The sequence below is a fragment of the Neoarius graeffei genome, chromosome 3 (assembly GCF_027579695.1).
Source record: "Neoarius graeffei isolate fNeoGra1 chromosome 3, fNeoGra1.pri, whole genome shotgun sequence".
NCBI lineage: Eukaryota > Metazoa > Chordata > Actinopteri > Siluriformes > Ariidae > Neoarius > Neoarius graeffei.
The window spans coordinates 115,856,926-115,876,024 of record NC_083571.1 but is presented as its reverse complement, the minus strand read 5'-3'; the positions used below and the strand labels follow the sequence as shown (position 1 = coordinate 115,876,024).

General features: G+C 39.1%; 1 protein-coding gene across 1 annotated transcript in view; it reads right to left on the bottom strand.

Moving 5' to 3' along the window:
- Positions 1 to 18,645, bottom strand: part of myt1la (myelin transcription factor 1-like, a) — a 119,545-nt gene extending 100,900 nt beyond the window's left edge. Inside the window, exon 1 of the mRNA XM_060917946.1 lies at positions 18,427 to 18,645. The gene's annotated coding sequence lies outside the window, so the exon portion shown is untranslated. The remainder of the gene's footprint in view (positions 1 to 18,426) is intronic.
- Between the last annotated feature and the right edge of the window lie 454 nt (positions 18,646 to 19,099).

Genomic DNA, 19,099 nt, shown 5'->3' with positions numbered 1-19,099 from the left:
GTTCTCCATGTCCCGGATGGAACTCGGATGAAAAATATGAGTGGTGTATTTCTGAGTAAAACACTTGTGTCCACATAATATAAAGGATTATTTGCTTCTTTTGATGGTTCTTCAAACTCCACGTTCTTTTTTTTTTTTTGTATAGCATCAATTTATAGAAGCCATGACACGTATTGACTTGTTTTTATGGGGTTCTGTGTCTGGAAAGTGAAGACCACTTCATCAGGAAGTGAGTGGACACCTCTCTGTCTGTCCCTCTGAGTTACATGTCAATTCTGAGATCGAGATGCTGAACCTCTTCTGCTCCTCGGACCTGCCTGATCCTTCCTGATGCCCTACGTCTGGTTGGAGTCTCATCACATCGCTCCTGTGGAGGACGGCCCCATGTGGACAGTCGAAAGTCGCACTTGGAAGACGCTCTGGACACTTACAGTAATGCTTTTATGGCTGAGGACTACAGTTGACTTGCTAACTTTAGGACTGCATTAAAATGTCATGAACAGTTTTACACTCAAGTTTCCATCAATGAAGAGTTTATAACATCAACGAAACTGACTTCATGTTAAAACTGTTAATGTTATAGTCATGTTGTCTGTTGTTGCCCAAATGAGAATGGGTTCCCTTTTGAGTCTGGTTCCTCTTGAAGTTTCTTCCTCACGTCGTCTGAGGGAGTTTTTCCTTGCCACCGTTGCCACAGGCTTGATCATTGGGGATAGATTAGGGATAAAATTAGCTCATGTTTAAACTCATTAAAATTCTGTTAAGCTGCTTTGCGACAATGTCGATTGTTAAAAGTGCTATAAAAATAAACTTGACTTGACATTTGTTAGGAGTGTAGGGTCAGAGTTAAAGATAATGTTATAGAGACCACAGATCATTTGCCATACAGTAGAAAATTAGAAACTTAGGCCATCTCTCCTGTCCTGTATTAACCCTCCAATTCAATTGATTGCATCTCAAACTAGTTAACACACATGCAATGTGACTCATTCGATTTGCTTTGGTGGTTGTTCTTTGTCTGGAGCTCTTAAACATCAATCATGTCATGAGACACTTTTTTTTTCATTTCATGTCAAAATGATAAACATAAACTTTCTCATAATGTCAGTGTTCTAGCTTCCTTAGTGCATCAGATTGAACAAACAAATAAAGAAGACAGCATCTGATTGGTAGCAACTGATGTCTGGAACATGGCTCAATTAGAAGCTTGACAAGGACTTCAGGCTTTATCACTGCGTCAAATGGCCTGACTCACTCTGGGTGACTGCAGAATGGATGTGTTTGTGTGTTTGTGTGCCTGCATTAATTCAGAGACGCTTGCGGAATCATCAGGAAGAATTCCAATCAGCCTTGAGAGCTGTGAGTTCAGGCTAATGGTGTTTTCTCACTTTCATCTGCTCTCTGAGCACAAACACCAGAACTCTTCATGATTAGCCGCACGACTGGCCATGTAACTGCATCTTGTAACAAGAACACAGGCTCCAGTGACTTTACCCTGAGACTCCTGGAGAGACAGAGAGTAAGAAAAACAGCTCGGTCTGAAATTAGGTTGCAGGTAAGATTAGTATCTTGACAATAATGTTCGCTGAATGTTTTGGTTGTGATCCAGAACCCAATTCCAAGTTTTGTGACCTCAAAAAAATTAGCTCTTCAAGTGCATCCTTATAATATCATTCTGTAAGATAGTACACAGAGGTTTATGGACAAATACAGAAAAATCAGATAAGGTGTAAAATATTATTTAAATATGACGATGTCTTCATTCACAGCACGAATCAGTCCTGTCCATTAAACAAACAACCACTTCATCCACCCCCCCCAAAAAAAATCTAGAATACAAAGTCACATTCTCACCACCTCTTTCTCCTTCCCTTCCATCCCTTTCTCCCTTCGACACCCCTATATCAGAGCATCATTCTCCTCCATCAGGCTGAGAGGATCTTTAATTGCCGTTTCCCTCTACAAGGCCTACTGGTGGAGACACAGAAGCTCATGCCAGCAAGTCTTAATGATGCCTGGCAACGGCAGGAGATCTGACCAACACGTTGTCAATGGCAACCGAGGTGCTAGAAGTCTTCTCTGACAAAGACGGAAGAGGCAAAACCTCCCTGAGATGCTGTGTCCTCCAAGGAAGGAAGAAGGACGTCATTTCATGGACAAAGAAAAGCTTTTGGCTCACTGATCCCTGCTGTTGAGTAACACCAGGCCGTGACCGACCCTTTCAACACGCTATTAAGTAGACTAAATATAAACGAATGTTTGGGAGGGGAAAAAAGCACTTTTGTCTCTTTTTTATTTTTATTTTTTACAAAGGCACATGAGTTCTTCTTTGTTACTCATCACACAGGCCAAGGATGTATAAGAAACGGAATCAATTTGAAATAACGGCCTTTCAAAAAGCAGCAGATTTTTTGTAAACCTGTGTTCATTGCCAATGACACACACACACCCATAATGTCAGGTGACAGAGGTGAAAATATCATGATGATCCTTGTAGCTCATAGTGTATTCACAGTGCAGGCCACCTCGCAGCTCTGCCTGTCTGCCTTCTTTCACACCACACCTGCCAATTACAGCACATTCGCTGCACTACAGCAGCCTGAGGGGTTCACCAAGCCTGTTCTCCACAGGCTGTCTCTCTCTCTCTCTCTCTGTGTGTGTGTGTGTGTGTGTGTGTGTGTGTGTGTGTGTGTGTGTGTGTGTGTGTGTGTGTGTGTGTGTGATTGACTTACTGTGTACACCTTGATCAAGCAGCTATTTTCTCTATTTGGAATAAAAATGCAAAAGTACAAAAGCACAGATGCAGCTGTCGTCTCTCTTTCACCCCTTAACAAACAAACAAAAAAATTTTAAATGCTTAATTCAAAAATCCTTGAATCGCTAATTCTGCTCATACGGATTGGTGTTCCAGAGCACTAAACTTACATGTTTTCCATTTACAGCTGACTTGTGGTGAGCTCATTTGGGTTCTGTTGATATTGCAGTTATAAATGGGCATGCAAAGTTAAAAGATATTTTAAGCACCAACAACTTATGTGCATTTTTCAGGTAAATGTAAACTTAAGACATGAATTAAACCTACAGTGCTTTAAAAAAATGGCATTTTGACCTGTCAAGTAACCTCATTACCTTCAACTGTATTTACTTACTTACTAATTACTTACTAAATACCTATTTACTTACTTATTCTCTTACTACTTGCATACTACTTACTTAGATAATACTTACTACTTACTTACATACTTACATAATACTTACCACCTACTTACTGACTTACATACTTATGTATGTACTTACTACTTACTTATTTACTTACTTACATACTACCTACCTACTTACTGGCTTTCTTCCTTACTGCTTACTTACTTACTTACTTACTTACTTACTTACTTACTTACTTACTTACTTACTTACTTACTTATTTACTTATGTACATACTGCTTACTTAATTACTTCCTTACTCAGGTACTTACTGCTTACTTATTTACTCACGTACTTATTACCTACTTATTTATTTATTTACTTACTTACTTACTTACTTACTTACTTACTTACTTACTTACTTACTTACTTACTTATTGCTGCTTACTTATTTACTCACTACTTACATACTACCTACCTACTTACTGACTTACTTACTTACTACTTACATATTACTTACTTACTTACTTACTTACATACTACCTACCTACTTACTGACACTACTTACATAATACTTACTTACTTACTCACTACCTACCTACCTACTTACTTATTTACTTACCTATTACTGCTTACTTATTTACTCCCTACTTACAAACTACCTACCTACTTACTGGCTTACTTACTTACATACTACCTACCTACTTACTTATTTACTTACTTACCTATTACTGCTTACTTATTTACTCCCTACTTTCAAACTACCTACCTACTTACTGGCTTACTTACTTACTTACTTACTTGCTTACTTACTTACTTACTTACTTACTACCTACCTACTTACTGACTTAATTACTTACTACTTACATAATACTTACTTACTTATATACTACCTACGCACTTACTGACACTACTTACATAATACTTACTTACTTACATACTACCTACCTACTTACTGACACTACTTACATAATACTTACTTACTTATTTACTCACTACTTACATACTACCTACCTACTTACTTACTTACTTACTACTTACATAATACTTACTTACTTACATACTACCTACCTACTTACTGACACTACTTACATAATACTTACTTACTTATTTACTCACTACTTACTTACTTACTTACTTACTTACTTACTTACTTACTTACTTACTTACTTACTTACTTACTTACTTACTTACTTACCTATTACTGCTTACTTATTTACTCCCTACTTACAAACTACCTACCTGCTTACTGGCTTACTTACTTACATACTACCTACCTACTTACTTATTTACTTACTTACCTATTACTGCTTACTTATTTACTCCCTACTTTCAAACTACCTACCTACTTACCTACTTACTTACCTACTTACTTATTTACTTACTTACCTATTACTGCTTACTTATTTACTCACTACTTACATACTTCCTACCTACTTACTGGCTTACTTACTACTTACATAATACTTACATACTTACTTCTTTATATACTACCTACCTACTTACTGGCTTACTTACTTACTTACTTACTTACTTACTTACTTACTACCTACCTTATACTGACTTACTTACTACTTACATAATACTTACTTACTTACCTATTACTGCTTACTTATTTACTACCTACTTACAAACTACCTACCTACTTACTGGCTTACTTACTTACTTACCTATTACTGCTTACTTATTTACTACCTACTTACAAACTACCTACCTACTTACTGACTTACTTACTGCTTACATAATACTGACTTACTTGTACCTACCTACTTACTAAATTACTTACTGCTTATTTATGTACTTACTTATGTACTACCTACTTACAACTTACTTACTTGCTACTTACTTATATATTTAAGTATAAAATACATCTACTGTCAGCAAATAAATCTTAAAAAAGTATAATAATAATAATAATAATAATAATAATAATAATAATAATAATAATAATAATAACAACAATATTGATGCCTGAGATGGGTTAACACATTTTTTGAATTGCTAAATTTTGTTTATTTTAAAAAGTTAAAATTAACTTGGAAGAGTTACAAAGACTGTATGTCAAAAATAGGGCCACTAATGTATGACATTCAAATTATTAATAGAGAATAAAATCTTACCTGCAAACTATTAGCCAGAAAATCTGCATGTTAAGCCAGCTATATTTAGCCAGTTGGGGTAAATGTTAAATAAATATCTGAGTATATGACAAAGATACTAAAATCACACTCATTATATTTGCTAACGTTGGGTGTTGTGCTATTTGTCGACTATTCATTCAATCAGTAATAATATGACAAAACAAATAGAGAATCAGGAGCTGAATTCTCATGAATGTCTTTCTTTGAGCAAATAAAAGCTTTTTTTTTTATAAGCAGTTAGCAAGTCAGCTAACTCTACTGAATGGCTGAAGGGGGTGTTTCCAGGTTGAATATTATGTCTATTCACAGATTTGGGGATTTTTATTTAAAGGGGAAAGGTGTAGAGACGTTCTTAGGCCGTTGTAGTAGTTTCTTAGGTGTTAAAAACATATTAAACAATGTGTTTACGTAAACATGTACACTGGAATGTACAGTAGTGGCCAGTTTCCTGCTCTTGATTAGATTTCCTGGTTTGCCGTGAGTGAGTGCTAATCAGCAACGCAAATCAGGGCAGATTGGGCCAAAACGGAGCGGAAATATGATTTTAATCAGCATGCTGCTCCCTGCGCTCTCTTTCTCTCTCTCTCTCTCTCTCTCTCTCTCTCTCTCTCTTTCTCTCTCTCTTGTCTGTCTCTTTCACAGTGCAGTTAGAGATGGTGATGGCACGGAGCAATCAGCTAGACCTCTACTGCATCCCACCGAGAAGAACATGCTTTAATTACCACCAGCTAAGACAGGATCTCTCTCGCTCTCTCTCTCTCTTCTCATACGCAGAGAGAATGCTAGAGGCTTTGGCGTAATTATACGCAATAATTTGCCATTTTTATCCAACTTCTCCCATTTACGTAAGAATAACAAAAATTACTCATCTTGTTAAAACTCCATTTTCAGCACCATACCTACGTGTGCAATGGGGGAATATGTTCGAGTGTGTGTTTGGAGGCTTGTGCTGCCGTGTTCTTTAGAGACATTTGGGTTTAATGAATAATTAGCACTGTGTTTTTGCTGAGTCATCGTGCTTGAGGGCCTGCACTGGACTCTAATGGAGGTGTTGCCTCATATCACCCATTACAAATCTGTTTCCAGTGAGCCAGTTGCACAGTGGCCTGGGTGAAGCGTGGCCTTGTGTGTGTGTGTGTGTGTGTGTGTGTGTGTGTGTGTGTGTGTGTGTGTGTGTGTGTGTGTGTGTGTGTGTGTGTGTTAAAAATAACCACTCTCCCACTTCGTGACTCATTCTGTGGGCTCACTTGTCCGACTCTCCCAAACAACGTCTGGAAAAAAACCCTGCAGCCAGCTCCTTGATTTACAGGCTGATCGTTCATTAATCTGCATGTATGTGTGTGTGCATGTGTGTGCATGTGTGTGTGTGCACGAGTGCTGTGCTCAAAATATGTCAACATATCTGGCTTCTATAACGGGAACAGATTGAATGTGGTTTTTTATCAAATCTTCATGGAAGCCCTGTTAAACACACAGATTACGTAATAGCCGAGGTTTTCCTGCTCACATGACAATAGCAAAAGTAACTCGATCCAGCCAGTGTTCAATCTTTTATGCTGAATTAGGATTACTGAAGCAATTTTACACAGTAGATTCAGAAATAATAATAATAATAATAATAATAATAATAGCAAAGAGACCATAGATGATGGCGTAGCTCACTCCGGCCCCGTCTAGTCCAGAAAGAACGATCTAAAGTGGGCCACCTTGCGCATTAAATGTTGCAAGCTATATACACTATATACAAGCTATATATAGAAACAATATACACTCTAGGAATAATGACCTATTTACCAGAAAGAATCCAAAATGGTGAGGAATTGACTGAGAAGAAACGATTTTTGTTGAACTGCTCATTAAGGCTTAATTAGTCCATAACTTCATTAATAATTGCAATTATGCAAATTTGGGTAGAAGCTACAGTATATGCACCCCAGGCAGACCTACCTTCCTGCCAAAAAGAATAAAAATCGGTGAAGAATTGAGAAAGAAGAAGCGATTTTCGTGAAATGTGGATGGCGCCGGATGGACGACGGACGACATATGATGGCATTAAACTCATCACCTGTTGGCTGGATGAGCTAATAATATTCAAGAGTGTCAAAGTGTTGTAGTCGAGTCACTAAACCTTGAATCCGAATCCAGTCTCAAGTCCCCAGTGTTCAAGTCCGAGCCATTAAAAAAATTTCAAGTCGAGTCCGAGTCGAGTCCACTATTGATCCAAGTCAAGTCTGAGTCCAAGACTCCACCCGCACCATGTGACGGTGTCTGTTTCAGCGCCATTAACATTAGTTTGTTCCTGAACATGGTGTATGAACAGGTGAATGTGCTTCTCTTTATCAGGGAGTGTGAAGTATTCTGTCGGAGATGGTTGGGAGACGGATGGAAGTGCAGAAGGTGTGTTTATTAATACAAATGAAGACGGTAAACAATCCAGAACGGCAGGCAAAATCGTAAAACGGCGAAACAGGCGACAGGTCGAGCGAGACACAAACAGGCTATCGTAGACTCGGCAGGATCAAAGATGAGAAACAGGAAATCAGGGATCAGGAAACAAAACAAGGAAATAAGGCTCGGTAATGTGTCAGCAATGCAATTCAATACTTCGCAAAGTAAGTGTGTTTTCAGTTTTTATATCGGCGCACTGATTGCGCCTTAATCCTGTGCAGGCGCGAGTCGTTTACGGCGCGCGCATGTGAGAGTCTGCTTGGCGTGTGCGCTGTCCAGAGCGCGCCCGAGAGTCTATCTGATGCACGCGCCAAGGCGCACAGGTGTGACACACTTGCACGAAATTAGTACAAAAATTAACGTAGATATAAATATCTTATGCCAAATTATTATGACATGTTACAAAAAATAAAGAAGAAATACGAGTCCTCATCTCCAATTTATGAGTCCGAATGCAGTTAATGCACGAGTCTGAGTCCAAGTCCGAGTCATCAGTGCTCAAGTCCAAGTTGAGTCACGAGTCCTTAAAATTAGGGCACGAGTTGGATTTGAGTACGACAAGCCTGGCTTTACACCGCTAGTGGATGTAGTGCTATTACCAATCCTTGTTGTTTGTTGCTGTCTTTTGTGAGCAATTGTCCTTATTTAGCCCTGTCTTTATTCTATTATAGTTTATTATATTCTATACTCTATTACATCCATCTTTATTCTATTCTATTCCTTTTTTTTAACTTTACCTACATTTATCAATATTTTACTTTGTACTTGAGCTGCTGCAACACCTGAATTTCCTCTCATGGGGATCAATAAAGGAATATCTTATCTTTTTAATGCAAATGAAAAGTAATCCCATTACACATAAAGATCATAACTCATAATTTATAAACTCCAACAAAGAAAGACCAAAGTCTCTCAACTCAGAATTTGTACTCAGTAACCCAGTAACCATGACATCGATTCAACATAAGTGTGCTCAACATGACCAGTAAACAAAATAGCACTTCATACATTTCAATGACTTATATATACTCTTTCTGCTTTTCGACCAACAGTGCACGGTTTTCTTGAACCGGTTCCGTTCACGATTCTTTGAACCTCAGTACCAGCTTTGAACCATGCCACGTTTTCACCAGAGGGCGTTGCACGACGCACAATGGAAGTAAACAATATTAACGAGATGGTGTAGCGCATTGATTACTTGCGAGCTTTTGTTCTGTTATTGCAGAAATTTGTTTTCATTCCATTTTTTTCTGAAGATATATCCTTTTCCATTGCATTCTCCATTGCTGTGCTATGCTTCCTCAACAAACTAATAATGACGCCCACTGATGTCGTCATGGTCCATGCTGGAAAAAACAGATATCTTTGGGAACCGACTTTTCAGATTCTGAACCAATTTATTTTTGTTTATTTAAAATGCTCTGAATGGTTCGAAATGTGGTGCACGAACCAGAAAAGAACCCGTTCCATGTTTTTGCTTTAGATCAGTCAACGTAGAAACATATTCGCTCATTAAATCGATAACACTGACTATATTTCGCTGTTTTGAAGAGGAAAATATGCATCAATCTTCATATTTAGGTGAATAGTTTTTTGCTAACAAAAGACAAACATAGAGACATTCAATCACCATGTGGGTTTTTTTTCCCATTTTGTAACTTGAGATCAAAAATGACTTAATTCAGATGTCTGACTTCTCTCTTCTGAGGTAAATCAAATTTAGCAATATTTTACAACTTGTAGTGTTTGTGCAACCACTAATGCTGCAGTCTATTCAACAATTATTCCACAAAATCGGGTCGTACATGAACTGATAGCGGCTATAAAACATGTACGACGAGACTGAGTGGAATAACTGTTTTATTCTATCCAAATTCACTGGATTTTGACAAACAGAGCATTTTTATTTTAATTTTTTTGCAAATTCGATAAATAAAAACTTCATACAAAATGTCCGACAAAATAATTTCCGCTTAGGCAGACTTCTTAAAAACCTATCGATGGTGCCACGAACTGACTTTAGTGTTGTTGTTTTGTAGAAAGTGCCGTCTCGCTGTCATGCCGAGGTATAGAATATCTTTAGACATTTATTTAATTCGTCCTTGGACATTTCAGTTCTGTAATTTTCAAAATTCTTTGAGCTTTTGAACCAGTCTTAAAAAATTCAACAAATTTTAATGCTTAAAGATGAAGAATGTAAACAAACCGGTGAAATGAAAGGAGCAATTTGTGAAAAATGCGACGATAATGATAATAATTCTTGAAAAATAAAAAATATACATTCGTACCATCAAATACTTTCATTCCATATATTGTTGCTTTTCTGTTTTTGATTAGTTTTTATTTCATCCTCGGTTGGTTCAGCAACACGCACCGCCATTTTGTTTTTCTCTACTCACGGTATATGAGCTGATAGATTAGTAGTAGGGTAGCCAATCAGATCGCCTGATTGCTCATATCCAGTGAATGTGGATAGAATAAAACTAAAGATCCAAATGCGGCGTAAAATGAATGTCTATTTCTAGAGCTCTTTGTTGCTATATGGAAAAAAAAATCCAGCTCTTGTCTTGTTCCAAAACCCCTTTCTCCATGCAGTCCACCATTACAAAAACCCTTTAACCTGTCTTCCTGTCTGTAATTGCAAAGTAGCCACTTGTCCCAATTTAGGCTTCCTAATGTACTCTATATCCTTTTTCTTTGGAGGAGTGCAGAGAGGCGAGAGAAACCAGGCAGGACTCATATAATCACCTGAGATGAGTAATTAGGAAAAATGCCCCGTCTCACCAACCCACACACAAAGAGTCCTTTTTGCCTTCAAAGAGCAGGATGATGATGATGATGATGATGATGATGATGATGACGGCTTTCCTTCTGTACCCTGTGGCCTCATCACGCTACTCAGGCTCAGGCAGAGAAAGCCTTTCTGCGATACATCTGAATCCTCCTCCTCCTCCTCATCATCATCATCACATGACTGTGAATAAGAAGTTTGCTTTTAATGCACCTACTGCAATATCTCTCTGGCTTACTGCACAAACACACACACACACACACCCTGCCTGTTCAGATAGGATCGTTAGTGAGAAGGAGAGGTGTGTGCTGCATGGTAATGCACTGTACGTGTACGCTGTAACAACTGGAGCTTCAGTATGGCTTCAGTTCAAGTAATATGAATCGAATGTGAACTTGCAGGGCTCTATATGCACAAGAAGCTCTATGCTGTTGCTCCCCCCCCCCCCTTGCTTCTAATCTTCCAGTGTTGTTCCTCTCGTTTTTTGTTCCATCAGACTGCAGTTGAAAAGAAAAAAAAGGAAGCTCTATGAATTCTGCAGCGGAGATCTCAAACATTAGTTATAATAAACGCCGTGTTTAAACGGAACATGTGAATTTTGTGCTTTCAGCGCGGGACAGCAAGCACTGAACACTTTCAAGTGGTTGAAGTCATGAAAATACTGTTGCTAAGCAACTAGGAAATATTGACACCAAGCATACAGTAGCTACTGACTGAGGCTAATGATTTAACTCTTTTATACAAACAATGGAAAGACACTAGAAACACAATCTCCACGTTTCCGTCAGATGGATAAAATGACACCATAATTACTACGTGACTGTAAACTTCACGTCCTCGGGCGCAGACGTATAGAGGGAAAAAAAAATTGTGTTGCAATTTTGGCTTCTGAAGTGTTAGCAATTAATAGGCTTCATATTGTACTGCTTGTGATCACACTGATGGCACTGTGGTCGGTTTCAGGCTGATTAATTATCCAGCGTATCGTGTCGCACTGGGCGGGGATGTCTGGGAGACTATTGGAGGTATTTCAGTGCAGTTATTTCATCACAGTCCTTCCAATCTGTTTTTGTTGCTAGCTGTTATTTGAGCCAGTCACCATGACCAGGCATTCTCAACTACTCTAAAATGCTAAACAGCATTTTACATATACGTAAAGTTTCAACTCGAAGGGTAGTCTCCACCAAGAGCGCATGTCTCCACCAAGCCACGTATTCAGATTTGCATCAATAGCTCATCAGTTGTTCCTCGGCCCATGGCTCACCTTTCGTCCAAATTTCATCAGGACACATTTACTACTTTTTGAGTTACGTTGGGAATCACAAACAAATGAATCGAGGTGAAAATAAAACCTCTTCCAACAAACTTGGAGTGCACAGTTGCTAAAAATGGAAAGAGTAAGACTGAAGTCAAGCGGTAGCTCATTAATTCTGATTTATACATGGTATGACTGCATGTCCTCTAGTTCCAATACAGTTTGGGGGAAAATATATAGAAATCTCTCAACTGAAAAGACCAACTTTCTTTCTTTCTTTCTTTCTTTCTTTCTTTCTTTCTTTCTTTCTTTCTTTCTTTCTTTCTTCTGTAGTCATGAGTAAGTTCACTCTAGCTACAGATAATAGCGAGAAGGTATTTATTAAAAGACACTGTACCACACTGCTGATGAGTTTGGGTTAATTTTCTATCACAGATTCACGTTCTAATATGTTATCTTTCTGAAGTAACAGCTCATCGGTTCATTCACAGGGACTTGTATGGCGGATACTCCAAACAGTCGTGATCTAACAATTAGCAGAATTTAAAAAAGAAGTTATTTAACAAGGAGAAATGTGGCACTGTATGCACTCTGAGAAAATAAAGCACATTATGGTACCTTTAGGTGTACAATGGCTTGTCACTGGATCAGTACCCCCTGCTTGGAAACATATATGTACCTTTTTGGTTCTAAAAAGGGACACATGGTTACCTTGAGGTCCAATAATGAGCCCCCGGAGGTACATTAGTGTTGACTGTACCTTGTGGGACAGCAATGGACTCCTACTGTACCCCTATTTATGTAACGTTTATGGACGGAGTCTTGGGTGTCAGCTCTTTGCAACATTCAGTACATTTCCATTATGTGAGATCCTTCAGGACAGAGATGTTTGCACTTTCTGGTTTCTTGGTAACATGAAAATCTGCATTTGTTTTTTTACTTTTATGAAGAGATAAAAAGAGGGCGTGGCACAGTGGAGCAGTAGTTAGCACTGTCACCGCACAGCAAGAAGGTTCCACGTTCGAACCTCACGCCTGACAGAGGCCTTTCTGTGTAGAGTTTGCGTGTTCTCATATTTGGGTGGGTTTCATCCTGGTGCTCTAGTTTCCTTCAGCAGTTCGAAGACATGCGGATTAGGTAAAATATCCAGCCAGTGGGGTTGCACAAGACAGTGCATAATTAGTGCCAGTCCCAAGCCTGGATAGATTGGGGAGGGTTGTGTCAGGAAGGGCATCTGGGGTAAAACCTACGCCAAAACAAATATGCGGAACAGAACCGCTATGGTGACCCCAAATGTACGGGAGCAGCCAAAAGAAGAAGAAGAAGAAGAAAGAGATAAAAAGAGAGGCTGGTGAAAGAAAAACTGTTTGTAGGTGCTCTAATATATGTAAGTGATAACAGAAACATCAAATGTAACTATAAATGGTTAAAAAGTACAGCATTTAAAAAGTCATTTATTAATAAATAAAAAATTGTAATCACCGTGACATTATAGGAATAATATTCTTGAGACTGCTGTTATGCAAACATATTTACACCACTCCTGGCATGGATTATTTTCCTGTAACAGCACAACCTGATGTGTGTTATTCCTTCACTGACATAAGGTTTAATATCCAAAACAAAAAAAGATTTATCAGCTACTGATTAACTAATGTCGTATCGCACAGCTTGGCTGTCTTAACCCAGATCGTCATCATCATCATCATCATCATCATCATGGGCTTAACTATTAAGTATAACTATAACTATTAAAGCTAGACGGCCTTTCAATTTCATAAAATCGGTGAAATTTAGTTCCGTCTGAAATGTGGTCATTGTGATAAATGTTTATTTCTGTAATATCTCACAAAATATCAGGCCATTCTGTGGCTGGGAAGTTATTTAATTGAATGTGCATGAAATCGCTCGCGTCGCGCAGTCAAGCAGACAGAGGAAGTCCGTGTGCGCATGCGCAGGTTTACCTTCTTCTTCTTCTTTTGGGTTTTACAGCAGCTGGCATCCACAGTGTTGCATTACTGCCATCTACAGGTTTCCCTTTGAGCGTGCACTGACAGTTCCATCATTCTGTCGCTAAACGAACAGCTGATCACACTGAGGTGCTCGCTGAGTGCCCATATTTATTAGTTTGGTCCTGCGTTTCCTTTCCTTCGTATATAACATAACGTCTTTTCTTCTCGCTTTCTTTCCGTTACTGTAGTCGGTCTTTCACGTTTCATTCGCACACTCACGTCCTCCATTTTTCTCTCCTGTTTCAAATTTGTATCCCACAATGCCTTGTGCGAACGGGGAAAGCCCACCACGTGATATGATCCTTGACGTAGTATCTTGTATCGGATCATGGTGAAGCAGGGAAAAATAGCAGAGAGTTTAGGGCCATGTAGCTCTAAATTCATTAATTGTTCTATTTTAAAAATAAATACAATTGGAAGTCTGTGATTTGAATTTAGCTTTCGGTCACTAAACAAAAAATAATTAGGTGTCGGGAAAATTCTTTTTATGACCTAAACTTGAAAATCTGAAAGACAGTACAGCTTTAATTATTCTGCACTGAACATACAAAAACTTAACAACTCTTTTCTAGCTGGCTCTATATTTGTTTCCTTTGTGTGTGTGTGTGTGTGTGTGTGTGTGTGTGTGTGTGTGTGTGTGTGTGTGTTCTTCAGGAATAACTTGCACTGGTCCACCATATGGTAATTCTATTCCTCCCTCTACAGCCTTTATCAAATATCAGACAAAGTAGAGAGCACATATCTTCTTCCATTATATGATTGGTCAGATGTGCTGCACTAATTTGATTGTCATTATAAATGTAGTTTTGATGGCAGGTTTAATGCTTTCATCCAATTGTGATTTTACTGGCTTGGAAAATGTCTCCTTCTGACCCTCTTCTTTTCAGCGCAATTTCTTCTTATTGTTCTCTGACTTGGACCTGCTTATATTATGCATGAGGTTCATTCGGAGCAGAGTGCAAAGCTTTGACCTGTGCAAAGCCACAATCACAGTCAAGGACTCGCAACGACATTATCCATTTGTCGAACGATACAAAGAACACAGATCCTGTAATGCGTTTGTCCAAGACTAAATAATTAGTCGTGAAAAAAATCATAAAATCATATAAAACTGCCTTTATGCGCTCCACATTTGATGTGTTGCGTCCAAGATGCCTTGAACCACTTCTCATAATGAACTCATAATGCCGTTAAACTCGCCTTGCTCACTAAATGTATGTACAGTATACATTCACCAGCCACTTTATTAGAAACACCCCTATATCCACCTGCTACTGTTTGATGCGGTTCTCTAATCAGCCGATCCCTTGACAAATAGACAACATGAATGAGACATCATGATTTTGGGCTTGGTTTAGGAAGTAGCAAGCAGAATATTATCAGTGAGCGAGATTGTGTGAATGAACGGCTGAGTAGCGTTGAAGAAGAGTTCACTGGAAACAGACATTTAGAGAAATTAACTCAAAATGCATCATGTCATAGACGCTTCCTTCCGACAGACACACGTATGTATATAGCTCTGGAATTGACATAATGAGAGATATAATACAGATGAAGTAACAACGCAGGACCTTGATTTGGGAGGGTGGAGGTGTCTCAAACAGTCGAGAATGCAATCGCTCATCTTCAAGTCAATAAAAATTTGATATTGCTAGAATTAAAAGAATTTAATATTTTACTATTAAAAGCCCAGTGACTATTTATTACAAATTAAGTTCCAGATGGTTAACAGACACATACACTCGCTGGTCACTTTATTAGGAACACCCCGATATCCACCTGCTGCTGTTTGATGCTAATCAGCCAATTCCTCGACAGCAGCACGATGCATCAAATCACGAGCTTCAGTTAACGTTCACAATTTTCAAACATCAGAATGGGAAAAATTGTGATCTCACAGTGAAGTGTGACTTTCTTTCAGGTGTCGGTTTGAGCCGGTTGGTGGTTTGAGTATTTCAGAAACTGCTGATGTCCTCCTGGGGTTTTCACACACGACGGTCTCTACGCAGAATGGTGCGAAAAACAAAAAACAAACATCGAGTGAGTGAATGAGTGAGTGAGAGAACGACAGTTTTGTGGGTAGAAACAAATGCCTTGTTGATGAGAGAGGGTCAGAGGAAAATGGCCAGATTGTTTCGAGCTGCCAGGAAGGAAAGTTATAGGAACTCATCTCATCACTTTTTACAACTGTGCTGAGCAGAAAAGCATCTCAGCTTTTCTGCAACAGCAGAAGAACACATTGGGTTCCACTCCTGCCAGCCAAGAACAGGGATCTTAGACTCAAGAACAAGCTCCTATTAAAGTGGCCGGTGAGTGTATATGTAGACTATATTTGTTTGGAATACAGCAGTTTGGGGGTTTTATGAGGTTTCTGAGTGGTTTTAATGAATTGGTATAATATTAGAATGCAGAGCCGAAGGCAGCTCTCTCTCTCTCGGTGTGTTTATGCAGAACTAAATAGCTGTGGGAACACTGCAGCTAGCGTGTCACTCATATCACTAAGTGGAACTGCTGTAGCTCTGCACACCCAGAGGAAAAAAACAAAAAACAAAAGTATGAGGTATGAGGAATTTCCTGGGATCATGTGCAGACACAACAGGTCAGAAAACTCAGTGAGATAATTATGTCACGCATGTATGTTACACACCAGTGAAACCTACACCACTTGATACGGCTCCTCTGCAAGCCATATTCACCAAATAGATTATTTTTATCATCATAAATCAGACTCCGTGTGTGTGTGTGTGTGTGAATTTTGGGGTGGGGGTGTTCATTAAACTTGTAACGCTGAGAAACAGGCAGGGCGCCTCTCTCTCTCTGTGTCTCTCTCTCTCTCTCTCTCTCTCTCTCTCTGCCAGCTATCTTATTAATGACTCACTGAGTCTGGCTCACTGAGGCAGGAAAACCCTCTGGGGTCATCCAGCTCACAGACAGATAATTCAGATCGGATCATACAAATCCACAATTAGTCTTATTTTCAAGCATCGACGTCAAAATTCATCATCAGCTCCCCAGTCACCCTTTCAAAACTTATAGGCTCTGTGACGAAATTCCAAAACCGGCTTCACGCTTGAACCGTGTGCCCCTCGGTACGCTTTAATCGAAACCATGCATACTTTGTCACTAACCTCATTTGCTACAACAAATACCAAAAAGAGATCAAGTCCAAACACCAAAAAAAAAGTGAAGATTTGATTCTTAAAACTTTAAGACTTTCAATACATTCCCTACTCTTGTGATTACACTCCTCATGCATCATTAATTAATTAATTAATTAATTAATTAATTAATTAATAAGAGGGGTTTTGTTTTTTGTTTTGTTTTTTAAAATAGTAGTTACACTTTGCGATAATACTGAAGATCTTAACTTCAGGACAGGCGAGTGTTACTTCTTTCAATGCATGCAAACTAGTCTACACTTTCTCCATCGCCCAAAATATAACCAGCTTTACGTACATCTATTTATAGCTTAATAAACTCAAAGGTTCAACCTGGAACATTTCATGCTAATTGTTTTACGTTTTCATACTTGGTAAAAAGATTATGAACAACACAGCGAGCTGTGGAGGAAAAAGTCATAAACCATTTATACGTGTTTTTGCGTCGTACCAGCATCCTGTTATTTTTAAGTCTGGAGGTCTACAGCAGACACGTACAGCTGAAGCACTGATGCAAGCAAGGACAGACTCTTAAAATTCAGCTCTTAGCAGAATCATGTGAAGTTTACAGCCACGCATAAACAAAGCATCCAATGCGTTTGTACATGTTAATAATAAATAACAGGTCTTTCGTACTACATACCGTACACAATTTCAGCACAAAAAGCATTCACTGCTCAGTCTGTGACCTGAAATATCATACTTAAATAGTACAAAAGGACATTAATGATGTAAGTTGAGAAATTGTTGCTGTTTATGAATAAGGATCACTTCCAAAAGCTAAAACAAATCATATATGTATATAATATACAGTATATTCATACGAAAACACATATGCAGATATGTGATCTGTATTTCGCACACAATTAGCCTACCTTTACCTTCATTGTGCCATAAATCATTTTTGTAGCTGTTTAAAAACTCAAGGGAGTGAAAGTTTGTTCAGCAAAAGGTAACTGCAACTTGCTCGAGTTGAAATTTCTTTTCAAAGTTACCTCAGTCACTCTGTTATGAGTCATGAGTCAATCCTGTGAATGAATGCATGACCAAGGTAAGTGTAATAGCTCTATTAGTTTTCATAAATCTATTGTCAGGCTGAGAAGATGCTGACGCTGGGGGGGAAAAAAGTCAAGTTACAAATCAAGCATGGTGTCAACAAGCTAGCATCGTTCTTACAAATCCGTCGAACCGGTCATGATCACTTTGTTAGACAAGTAGTCTGCAGCTCAGTGTGCTGGAATGCACAAGTGATTTCTTCATGAATCTAAAGATTCCTTTGCTCACACACAGTCATGTACACACACACACACACACACACACACACACACACACACACACACACACACACACACACACACACACACACAGACAAGCGTTCATGCCATAACATCTAGACAGCACATACATGCTCAGTAATTTCAAGTGGACCAGAAGAATGTTCAGTCGAAACAAGAGAAGAAGTGAACAAAATGAAACCTACTGAAATGGCGACTCTCTCACACACTCTCTCTGTCTGTCTCCTCTCTCCTGTAGCCTGAAATGCTGCGATCCTCTCTCTCTCTCTCTCTCTCTCTCTCTCTCACTTTCTCTTTCTCTCTCTCTGTGTCTATCCTTCCTTATTGTTCACTCTTAAGCTCCTCTCTTCCCTTGTTCTATCAATCTTTCTTTGTTTGAGCTCTCTGTATTCCGCCAGCACTTGGAGAGATGGAGGGAGAGGGAGTGGAGGAGCGGGGGAGCTGCAGCCACTCTAGAGGAGAGAGAGAGAGAGAGAGAGAGAGAGAGAGAGAGAGAGAGAGAGAGAGAGAGAGAGGGTGGGAGGAAGAGCGAGAAAGAGACAGACAGACAGGAAGGAGGGGAGCGAGGGATGGAGGGGAGGGAGCTGGAAGCAGAATGTACGAGGCAGGAGGGAGAGAACGTGAGCGCGACTGAAGCCTCCAGAAGCTGTGCTACACTGCAGCAGCAGCAGCCGAATGAGAGTGTGGAGGACGGATGGAGCATGAAGAGTCAGATCTATCCTACACCTCTTCTCTTCTCCACCAGCCAACCTGTGAGGGAATTGATGGCAGGTTGAATATGTCTGTCAGTTTCTACATCTCTCTCTCTCTCTCTCTCTCTCTCTCTGCTGTATTCAGTCAGGACTGTAGAGGTTTTTT